A 12,126-nucleotide genomic window follows, 5' to 3' on the forward strand; every position below is an offset into this window, starting at 1 on the left:
ATAAGTTGCTAGAAATGTATCAAGCCCTGGGAGAAATTAATTACTAAGGAGATATGATATTTAACTGTGAAGTCTTGCTTCTGTTTCTGGAGGCTGGTTGGGAGCTCCTGGGGAGCCAGGACTTGGGAACAAGCCTTGCTGGGAAGCTGCACTCAGGGTGTTCCAGTGCTTTTGTCCAGGATCTGGGCTGGAGGGATTGCTCAGCAAGTAGCGAAGTAGAGCAGTGGCTGCCATGTGCAGAGCTTCAGGTACCTTTGTATCAATGAATTTTATTGTACATAAATCAGCTGCCCTTCAAAATCTAGATAGGCAGTGGATGTTCTTGTTGATGTTCTGAGCAAAGTGCAGTTTGGAGGTGACTTCCTCATCAGGTTAAGCTGATGTGAGCTGGATCTCTGACACTTTGCTGATTGCCCCTTCGTTGTTTGGTATGTTGTTGCCTTCACCCCTGCCTATGCATGGAGGCTGGTCAGCAAGCAGAGCAAACAGCTTTCTGCCCTGCCTGAGTGGGGAATGGGGGAGCAGGGCAAGAGCACTCATAACGGAGAGTGCAGGTTGGAGGAAGAGGCTTCAGCCTGGGGTGTTGAAGCTGGGGTTTGATGAGAGAGTTGTAAAGCGAAATGGCCCTCAAACAGGGAGAGCTGCTGGTTTCTAAGGCACTGAAATGCAAGAGCAGGAATATATATAGATGCTAATGCTTCATCTGGTTCTAATATAGGTTTATTGGTTTACTTCAGCTCCGTCAAAGTTGCACTTGACTTCAGCGATTCCTGGTTTTCAATTCAGGTGTAATGTTGTAGGAAGAAAAAGAAAGAAGCATATTGCTGATTTCATGCATGTGTAGAGCCTTTGTCTTTTTACTATCAAAGCAGAGCTGAAGCAATTGCCTCAGCAAAATATTTTATTTATGTTGAATATGTGATGACCACATAAGGGAAAATGTGAAAAGCATGGAGTAACTGGAGAAGGATGCACTGAAGTATTGTGTATGTCTTAAAAAAAAAATAAAAAAAAAAAAATCTTTAAAATCTAGGAGAAGAAAGAAAATAATGTCTGTATCTTAGTGCTGCTGTAACTAAATATTTTGGATGTACTTTTGGTAGAATTTTCTTTTGACCTCAAGTTTTCTGCTTGCGTTCATTCCTCAGAATACTGTGCAGGGTGTGCTTTCAGCTTTAGATCTCCTTGCCCATAAATATTGCTTTAAAAATATTCTTCAGTTGCAGTTTTTACAGGGTTATATCAGCTCCTAGTTAAGGCAGACTGAAGAACTCAACTTTAAGGAATGACATTCTGCTTGAATGAATTATTTTAATTCTTTTATAATTTTGTTCTGCTGATTCATATGATAGGGAGTGGAGGCGAGGGCCACTGGATGTTTTTCAACCATTCATACGTTGCTAGGTGCCTATTTTGCTTTTAAATTTGTTGCTTCTCTTCTGTGGGCACAAGCAGAGGTAAGCTAAATTGTAATAGGATTTAAATTAATCTGTGGCATAGCACTGAAAATCTGTCACCAGCCTGTATCAAAAAGCTGTGCTGAAAGTTTTGCTGTTAAAGCTTCTTGATTGGAGAATGGGTGTGGGGGAAAAAAATCCTTTTTCTATTTTTCTAGTATATAGTCTTATTGAAGTTCTTCCAAATTAGATTTTAAATGCCAATTAGGAGGTTGAATATACTAAAATAAAAGCAAATACAACTAAAATGGCCTCACCTTATGGCTAGTTAGGCTTTTTCTCTCAAAAGCGGAACCTTTGCTCTGAGCGTGGCTTTGAGAAAGATATTCAGCTTAATGAACACATTAATTAGAACCATAACTATTTATAAGATAATTAGAAACGAAGCACGGTAAACTGGGCTTTTCCTGCAATTAATGGAGGATTAATTACTGGAGGTAATGAAGTGGATTTTTAAATGCATTAAGGTGAAGTACAGAGATGTGCAAGGCTTTGTGATAGTTGCATAATTATTCCAGGCTGTTTGAGCATAGCTCATATGAGATCGCTAATAAGCATCATTGCATCATTATGTATGCACTTAAAAAGACTTACCACCAAAATGACTGCCTAATTATTTCTAATTGGCAGGAGTCTGTGTAGTCATTGAGCTGTTTGTAGCCATTTTAAGGTTCATTTAACTATCCTTGGGGCCATGTGATAGATGGAAAAAAGCTTCAGCTACACGCTGGCCTTGGCTGGCGCCGTTAATCAATTTTGGTGGGCTTCAGTTTGAAATGCATTTGCTCATGCGGAGGTCAAAACCTGAAGTAGTCCAAGCAAAGTTTGGCTTTTTGATGCCACTTGACTGTATTCATTAGCAATTAGTAAAATAATTGTGTCTGTCACTATATTTGGATTTCCATATGACTTGGTATTCTTTCATCACTGTCCCTTCTTACAGCATATTAGCTTCACTGGAAACCAAATATTCTTCCAACAGACCCTTTTAGCAACTTCAGTGTAGTGGCATATGTTCCTATATACTACCTTTCTTCATTCATTTGTTAGCTTAAACAGTGCAATACATTTCAACACAATCATCTAATTTGCTCCCGATTGATTGCCGAGTGAAAGTTTCTACCCAAGGACAATATTTTAGGGCTTTTAAGGGTATCTCTGAGGAATTAGTCATTAAGCATTAGCAGAGGAAGCAAGAAGTAGTCAAATCGAATTCTGACGTTGACCAGAGTTTTGCAGTTAGGGGCATCTATTTCCAGGATGTTGACAGCTCTGTGGATTCAAGGGCATCTTCTGCCAGAGGAAACCTGGGCAATAATTGTGCTCATTTGAGAACTCATTACTGCATAAGCGTTAGTGCACTGGTGCTGTCAATAATGGCGCTGGAAATGCGCGTATCGTTTGGAAATGACCTTTTTGATACACTGCAATTAGTAGATAGTTATTTTATCTGACTCTGTCAGATTTAACGTGACATCCCATTAGGTAAGTGTCTGTGAAAGTTCTCAATGAGCGCGTTGTCCTGTTAAATGTAATCATAACCATCTGTGGGGTGTTGTCAATGTACATAAGCCATTCCCGTAGCTTAAGAAAACACTGGTGAGCAAATTGTAGGCTAATAAAATAAAGGTCAGCTTTACCACTTTTGTTGCAGAAAATGTGGTTCTAGTAATTTAATGTTAAAACATAATTGAAAAAAGAAATTGTTCTGGCTGAACGGTAAGATTGATGGAAAACAGTTATTCAAAAGGCAAAAAATTGTCATTTAGTCGTGAGTGTTAGTTCAGATGGCAGACACTGAAGTGAGGGAATTACGGTAGCGTAACCAAAGAGACACCAGCCTTTATGGAAAGCTGCTGAATTATTTAGGGTTACATTCAATTGTTTTACTGCTGAGATTTCTATAGGGGTAATTTGGTGGAGGTCACTTCTGTGAACGAGTATCAGAGACAGAAAAAATTAATAAAATGCAAATAGTGTTTCGTATTGAGACTCGTTAGGAATTGTATTTTATTAAGTCCTATCAAATGTGTGGTAACACAAATGCTGCTCCCAGACAATCAGAGCTATCACTAAGAAATAAACATTGGCATGGAGCAGCAGTTTTAGTCTGCCTTTGAACTCTGTATATACTGAAAATTCTGATGTTAATAAAGTTGTGACTGTTGACATGTTTTTCTTTGATACAGTATAGCAGTGCAGTGGGAATCATGTGAGGATAGCTATGATTTTAATTATAAAACTGTTCACAATTAAGATTTTAAACTGCCGTTTATGTAATTACCAAATTACATCGTCTGGTCTGTGTTCAGTTTGGGGTTCTGAGTGGATTCCACTGCCAAGTTAGCTTCATCAAGTCTCTTCCTGTGCTGAGTTTCTCCTCCCTGAAGACAAAAGGTCCTTTCTGCTGTTCCATTGGGATCTGCTTGGGAAGATCAGCACTAAGTGCACGGGGCTGTGCTGGAGTTGGGCTGTCCGGACCCTGCAGTGTGGAATGGTGACCTGCCTGGGCCAGTGCTCCCATTGCCCTGGGCTCTCCTCGTTTTCCATGGGTTGTCTTTTCAGGGACCCTCTTGGATTGGCATGGATTCACAGCAGATGTAGTCTGAGAGGTTGGTTTTGTATTTGGAAGAAAAGATGTTCATTGAGTTGTAATTAGTATTTCTTAAGTTCCTATCTGGTCTTTAGACAAAGTAGCCGATTTCTGTAGCTAAGAGCCATTCCTCTTTTGTGAACTTCTTAATGCAGTGTAACCTAACTGAAGTAAAGGTGCTTTATCCTATAAGAAGAATGTGTCACACACTTGAGGTTTGTACCATTATGGCAGCTAAGAACTGCAAATCGGGTAGACGTGGTGAGAGGACTTTCAGAATGCACAACACGGAAGACTTTTATAAACTTCATTTCATTTAGAGCTGTTTCTCTTCTAATGAGAGCTTTGAGGATGCGCCTGGGACCTCCGGCTCTCCTGCTGTACTAAGGAAGAGAAAGCTTAGTATTGAGTAAATGGATGAACACAAACAAGTGATGCAAATACAGATTTCCTGCCCAGCTCTGAAAGAAGTGTTGGAAGTAAAAGTGCTGCTGGTCTGCCAGCAAAGTGGGCAAGCCCTGGGCATTCTGCTGGCAGCCTTGGCAGAGACCTGAGTTAGGGAGCATTCCCATGCTTCAGCTGATGAAATCACCTAGATAATACAATGAAGGCTGGCCCTTATTTCAGCACGTATCTTAGAATAAGCTGCTAGAAGACATACCAATCTTACAGTCCTTAAACCAGAGCTTGGTAACCGATGCTGATAGCAAGTAGCTTGTGATTGGTATCATCAGTTGGACAGAAGAGTCGTTAGTACTTCTTGAGATGTAATGATGAAGTAGTTTCATTACTCATGATGACTTTATGAATTTTAAGAAGCTATTCAGATTTTGTTTTCTCACCCTTTGATACACTGTCCTATTTCACAATCTGTTTTGTAACAGTTGAAGCTTCTGTGATGAAAACACTTTTTCTTTGGAATAATATGTGGCATTTTTGAGGTTTTCTTTCCTTTCTTGGACTTAATTAGTCATTAGAGCCAGGGCCTGGGGAGAACACAACAGGGTTATCGGTGATGACCTCCCCTAACCACCTCTCAGCTGTGTGTTGTTCATCAGCCTCCAGCAAATACGCCGTGCTCTGCAAAAAAGGAGAATGCTAAGTGAAGACAAAAGTGTGCTCTCCTGCATCCACCCCGTGTTTGGAAAATGCAAAGTACCCTTGCAAGATGCATTTAACATGCATTTAAATTAGGAAATAATCTTTGCGTATGGAGAATGTGGGATGAAAAAGTACTCGTGACACATGCGAACTGTTGGTGTAGTGTTGGTAAAACATTTTGCCAATGTGGGATAATGTGTTATTGCTCTTTCTCCTGCTTCAGGAGTTTCTAAAGCCTTCTTATGAATTTATTTCTGGAGCTCTGATCCTATAGTAAAATGATGGCCATTTTCATTAAGTATATTAAGATCTTTTTCAATTTTGAGGGAAAAAAGAATGGTATTTTAAAAATCTTATGTTTAATGTAGCTTTATAGGGTAAAGGATAGGTGAAATATCTCCAATTCTTGAAATTATTTTTATGTGTATATATATATATTTTTTTTTTACAGCTCACAAAATTTAACCTTTTGTGCCTGGTTGTCAGTGAGGTAAAGAAAGAGCCTGAGCTGTGTGCAGCACAGTGGCTTAGCCTGGTGGTGGTGGGGCCGTGGGCACGCAGCCTTCATGGTTGTGGTTGTTTGCAGTGATTTCAGGCATCTGCTGAGGTGATTTCATCCAGCTGTCTCATATCTGCATGGCTATTAGGGTACGTATTTATTACATAAATATCTTGAAGCTCCAGCCACGAGCGAGGCCTCGATCTCAGATGTTTTACAATCACAAGGAATGAAATAGGGGTCTTGTCAAAGGCAGAAGAGTTGAACTTACCTGTAACTAATCTGGGCTTCCCAGAGGCACCAGGCAAGTGAGAAAGTCGTCCTTCCTTACATTCCTTCGCTCTTTAACATAACATCGGAGGCGTTGGTCAATTTATAACAAATAATTACCTGGATGGGGATTCCATCTGGAAAATGAATTTGAACTATTTTTGTTGCTCTGCGGTCTGACCAGATCTTCATGTCATGGCAGAGGCAGTCAGTAACGCCTGCGCGATGGGGGAGCAAAGAACTCAGTGCACTTGAGGGGAGTCCTGGGAGGAACTGGGCCCTCCTTCCTTAAAATGTGTTCCAGCTGTATCGAGAACAAGTGCATCTGTGTGCATTGAATTAATTAATTACAAAGTGTGATGGGTTTACTTGCTAATGGAATGTTGTTTTACTAATCCGTATAGAATTCAAGTTTCTCCATACGTGTCTTTGAAAGAATATACACTTAAAAAAAAAGAAAAAGAAAAAGCATGCATTTCTTCAGATTTCCCAATCCTGCAGGAAAGGAACTTTATCTGCAGCCTCAGTAGTGGCAGTTCTGGAATGGGTGAGAGGAGCAGGGAGCGCTCTGTGCTCCTATCTCTGTGTGGCAGACCGACAGCTGTGTTCATTTTGCCTCGCCCGCAGGGTGAGCAGCCCTTATGCACTTGCACAGACTGAAGATGACCTGGGTGTCCTCAACCGATTTGTGGTGCTTTTATTTTTGGCTAACTGATTAGCGGAATACTTCTTATCGAGCTCAATTTTGCTTTTCCATGGAAGTTTATATATAGTTCATACACAACTGGCTATTCTTGTAGGTGTGTGTCTTTATGCACTTGAGGTGTAGAACTTCCAGACAGCTTTGGATGGGGGAAGGATGGGCACTCAGTGGGGGGAGGGGGGTGGAGTTGAGGGATTTCTGAGTTGATTTTATTTAATAGCCAGGGCAGTTTGCTACCTCCCACTTCTTAATTATTTTATTACCCAAAGGCTATTAGAAATAAATGATAGATTTTCTTGTTCAGTCCCAAGCAGTTTTTCTGTTCAGTTATGGTGATGTGATTACGGGGTTAAAAAAAAAAAGAAGTCCTGGTTTGAGGTATCCTCTATGTAAGAGAAACTCACTTTGTGGAAAAAAATGGCTGTGTTCTTCAACGGAGTTTTCCTAATTAGAGGTGGAATCTCAGCAAAGAGAGGTGGTTTCAAGTCTTCCGAGAGATAAGCAAGGGGAATGAGTCAGGAACATGTTTTCCCTGATGGGAGATGAGGATGCTCAGCTCCTCGGAGTGGTTGTATTGCAGGCGTTTGCAGACCTGTGCAGGGAGGGAATCCCTTCCTGTGTGACTAATGGTGTGGAACGCTTTGCAGCTCCAGTAGATCCGTGGAAGCTGTTCACACAGCTGTTCTCCCTCCCCAGATCCCCAGCAGCACACTCCATTACACGTCCCTTGGCCGCAGCTGCTCCCATAGCCCTGCCTCTGCGTAAGAAGCCTGGTGAAAAATAGCGTAAGTCATTTTGTGTGGGATGCAGAAATACCATGTAAGCAGCAGTGCTGCCGTTGGTTTATGTGCTTCCACGTGTTCAATGCGTGTCTGGCCTGCTCTAACAGATAGCACGTGTGTCCACAGGGAAGTGTGCTCCTCACCGAGCTGCTCGTGTAGGGAGCGAGTTCCAGTGGCGTGCAGGCTGGTGTCACTGGCTTTGTTAGGGTTCTGTAACAACACCCCACCAAGAACTACTGCTGGCATAGCTGATGTTTAGTCTCTGCTTTATATTTCTGGTTTTCCAGGTGGCACTCAGTGAAGTCTGCTTTCTGCTTGTAGCTTTCCATTGGAAAGCTGGTGCACTCTCAATGTCAGAAGGGTTGTGCTCAGCTTTCCCCTCTTCTCCCTCAGGCAAAGAATTCTGTCCAAAGCGCACAAGAAGCAAGCCTGAGCCATTGACTGCTGACAGAAAAGCTCGGTGGCTGCAGAAAGACCCATAAAGTTAACTTTTTTTCCACTTGGAAACCTATGGATGCCCTGTAGGTTTCCCAACAGCTCTGCAGTGCGGTGGGCACACACCAACCTCGAGGTGCACAGTCAGTGGCGGTGCTGCATCTTTGGGTGGCCAGGGGCTGTGGCACGGAGCACATCCCACCCTCCTTTGGGGCTGAGGGCAGGAGCCCAGGAGGTGCAGTCAGAAGGATGGGACTGGTAACAAAGGGGTGGCTTGAGAATAACCAAACCCAGCAGCAATGTCTTTTCTGCCCGTTCTGCTGTCCTGCTGCATTTATTTGCTCCTCATGCCAAGATTTCAGTAACTGCTTTGTTTGTTTGTTTTTAATTAGAGTTTACTGGAAGCTTGAGTGCAATTTCCTCAAATGTTTAATTATGTAATTAACATGATTTATGGGTGGAGAACTGTTTATTACTGAAGTAAGTTGATGCCTGTATCTGGTGAATCCATTTTCCCCATTCTGCGAACTGTGTTCCTGATTCTCTGTTGCTGCTTATATTTCATCTTGCCTGTCTCCAGCGCAGTGGATGATGTTGTTACTATCTTTAATACCTCTATTTTCTCTTACTGACTGCCTGAACAGCTGCCTTGAAGCAATGTCTCTTTCCTCTTAACGCCAGTCTCATGTCAGACTTAAAAGCTGACCCCCTGCTTGTGCGTGTTTTCATCTTTCATTCACTTCAGCAATATATAAGCCATATTATCTATACGTTATCATTAGCGTATTGTCTGTATTTAACTTCCTTAAATGCCTTTTTAAATTGCAAACAAAATAAGACGGGCTCTGTAGTGGTATCCATGTTCACATTACAAATGTTATTAACTTCCACACTTTGAGCAACTGCAGCTGATGCTTGAAACTGTTGCACATTCCTCAGGAACCTGTGCTGTGTGTTTGTGGCTTTGAGTTAAACAGGAAAACTTCCCTTGACGTGCTTTGTAAGAGAACATGTCATTGTGCTGCAATGAGCCGTGGTTGTGCTGTGTCTCTATTAGCAGTGTGACAATCCAGGCGTGATGCAATGCAGTTGTTCCATTGTTCTTTCCAGACTTGTGATATATTGCTGAAGTCTTAAACAGGCGTGAATTTGTTGGGCTTTGTTTGTGGTTATTGAGCTACTGATAAGCTCATAAGAGTTGTGCCAGCTGATGGAAAAAGAGTCCCAGCAAAGCACTTGACAGCTCAGAAACTTTGGAGCTGTGGTTGTTATTTGCCAGGAAAATTGTTTTTGTTCCTCCTCCCCCCCAAAAAAGAAAACAAAACAAAACAGCCTTACTTGCAGTGCAGAAATGCTTTTTTTCTTTATTTCAGCTTTCCTGCATTTGCATTCTAATTCCTCTATTGAAGAAGCCTGCTTCGGTGGCTGCTTTCAGATCGTAGTGTTTTGCAAAGATGAGATTGTAGCTATAAGATACAGCTCAATGCTTTAGTGCAATATAATTGGGGAAATACTAAACGACACTGACCTCATTTCCTTTAGAACAATGAAAATTAATAGTTTCACGTTTTATTAGGCTGATATTCCAGATGTAGTGTACATTTAATTAAGTGTAGTTTCCTTTTGGTTATGGTATGTGTATCTGCTTTTTGTCGCAAATTCTTTCTAGTTTTACAGTTTTCCACATGTTTTCTTTCACCATTTATGATTTTTTCAAAGCGGAGCTATAAGGATTTAAATCACTTTAGCATGCAGCAAAACAGTTCCCATTCAAACAATAAACGCCATTTTAAAAAGCCTTTAGATCTTCTGTCACTTCATAAATATAAATGTATAAAAACATTATGCAGTTGTAGTGCCCACCTGCTAATTAAATGCAGATTTCCTCAAACTTGTTTTAAAATCTGCTTATTTGTTTCAACTCTGTCTCTGTTCAGAATACATATGGCCCTTGTGAAACTAATTATGCTCACGGAGCAGCTGTTAAATTTAGTGCAACTAATTTTATCCAATATTTTACATTTTAATTGATTACCTGTGAAGAAATTAGCAAATTAACACTTATTGTGCAGTAACAGAATGGGCTTTTATGGATACTTTCAATTTTTACAAGTGGACTAAGTGTTGATGGAATAAAGACGTCTGGTAGGATTTGAGATAGGGAAGTTATTGGTGAGCCTTGATTATCTGGTGTGAGAATTTTGGGATACCGAGTGATGCCAAGCATCTGTGTGTTCTGCAAGTTAGACATGAAAAGCAGATTGGAAAGTAATAGCTTTTCACAGAATTTTGGTAACATATGGGCTTATCTGGATCTAAGAGCCCTTTGAAGATCTTTGAACTTGCCTAAATGACTTAACCTTTGGCATGGCGGGTGGGTGTTCTGGGTGCTGGGGGAGGGGCTGTGCTGCCAGCCTACTTCCCACCTTGTTTTTATTTAAATCTTCCCATAGTTGTGTAATTCGAACGTTTTCCAACATTAGGAATTGGGATTATGGAAAAAAAAAAAAAATGATAGCAATAAGAGCAGAGGTTTTCATTTTCCTCTCGATCTGTGGACTTTCTGCTTGGAGGGCATCATGGTGCAGGTGACGTGTAGCTCTGTGCCGTGAAGTTACAGCTTGCCTTCCCTTTCTGCAGGATATTGCAGTATTAGTTCGTAGCAGCGTGCAGGTGAATTCATTGTGCTGCAAATGGAAAAGTGCTGCAGTTTGATAGGCACCGAGTAGCAACCTCAATGTGCTCAAATTTTCACTTTATGAAATTGTTCTCTGCTGCTATGAGCTTATTGAGTGTTTTGGACTTATTACAGGGCCTGGAAGTTTGCATGAAGCTTTCCTAGGGCAAATGTTGTAGGATTTGGGGCTCCAGAAAGATGGCTGTGTTGTGCAAAGCATGGTGGGATGGAGCTGTGTGGGGGTGAGTGCTGCTTTGCTGGGTGCTGGGGCTGAACCCAGCCCCTCAGGAGGGTGCGGTGCTGGGTACCCAGCTGCTTGAAGCAGTATGATGCATTGTTTTGCTTACAGCTCTCTTGATCTGAATTTTGTTATGCAGTTCCCTTGGCTGCCTCGCTCTGTGTTGATGAACACAGGGTCCATCGCATCCTGGAAGGCAGCACATGGGAAAGGCTCTGCAGGTGTTTTCTGGTGCAGCGGCAGCATGCACTGCATCAGCTTGGGAATGTTTCCCATTAGATGTGTGCTACAGTGGGGCACCACAGACAGGATTGAGCTGGGGACTGACCAAGCTGTGTGTCCTGCGGGGATGGCCTCTGTGGAGTGGGACTTAACATTTTTGTTTAGACTTTCATGGTAGCATCCCACTGATAGTCTTACACCTCCCTCCCTGCGTGGCTGGGACAGGCAACACGAAGTGGACCAGCTATCTTTTGTAACTGCAATACTCAAAGCATAAAGAGTGACTATTGATCGCTCTAGGTGAATGAATTTTATGGGTACAGAAGACTGTAAATGAGAGAACAGGGACAGATTCTGTAAAGAAGACATTTATCTGTTTGTCAGTGCTGCTGGAAGCGTTCAGTGCAAATCTACATTTACAAATTCAGTGTGACAAACCTATTTCTAATTTCTAGGAGCTGTTTTTCTGCATGTGAATTGTATCTGCTGTTTGTTTTACTTAGATGAGAACAGAATTCTGGAATTTGTGGCGACATAATAAAAATCCATCCTGAGATGGGAAATGTCCCACTTACTTAAGTGGTAATTTGATCTATTGTGTAAGTGCTAATACTGTGACCAATAATAGAAGATATAGTGTTGCGAGGGATGCCATCTGCTGAATGAAACCTAAAACGGAGGTTCTGACCCCTGGTGCTAGTCTGAAAGGCACGATGGCAAGGCTAGGTACGTTAACCCCAGCGCGCTGGACACATTCCAGACTCAATAACAGCATTCTTCCTCGGTTTGATTTATAGCTTCATCTGGAGGTAGTATTTTCTTTTGCTTATTCTATTGTTGAGTTTTATTAAACAGTTGTTGCTTTTAAAGTTGAGTGATCTCTTGTATGTGATTTTGCTTTTAAAGGCCTTTGGAGTCCGAAAGGTGCTAAATAATTCTCATCCAGGTTTATGAAATGCCCTTCCCTGTCCCCCAGCCCTCTTGGTACTTAATGAAACTTTTCAATGAGGTGCCATGAGAACCTTTATGGTGTTGTACTGGGAACTAGTGGGAACTTGTGTTGCTGTTCTCCTAAATGTGCATTGTGTTTAGCTGCTCATGTACCGTCAGCAGAGATGTACTGATTGATGATAAATTATAAATCAAGAA

At 41.6% G+C, this 12,126-nt stretch overlaps 1 protein-coding gene across 1 annotated transcript in view; it reads left to right on the forward strand.

Moving 5' to 3' along the window:
• RSRC1 (arginine and serine rich coiled-coil 1) overlaps window positions 1-12,126 on the forward strand; it is a 112,029-nt gene that overhangs the window by 16,114 nt on the left and 83,789 nt on the right. The window lies entirely within an intron of this gene.

The sequence above is a fragment of the Centrocercus urophasianus genome, unplaced genomic scaffold, assembly GCF_019232065.1.
Source record: "Centrocercus urophasianus isolate 14NV4802_14NV808 unplaced genomic scaffold, USGS_Curo_1.0 seq_19, whole genome shotgun sequence".
NCBI lineage: Eukaryota > Metazoa > Chordata > Aves > Galliformes > Phasianidae > Centrocercus > Centrocercus urophasianus.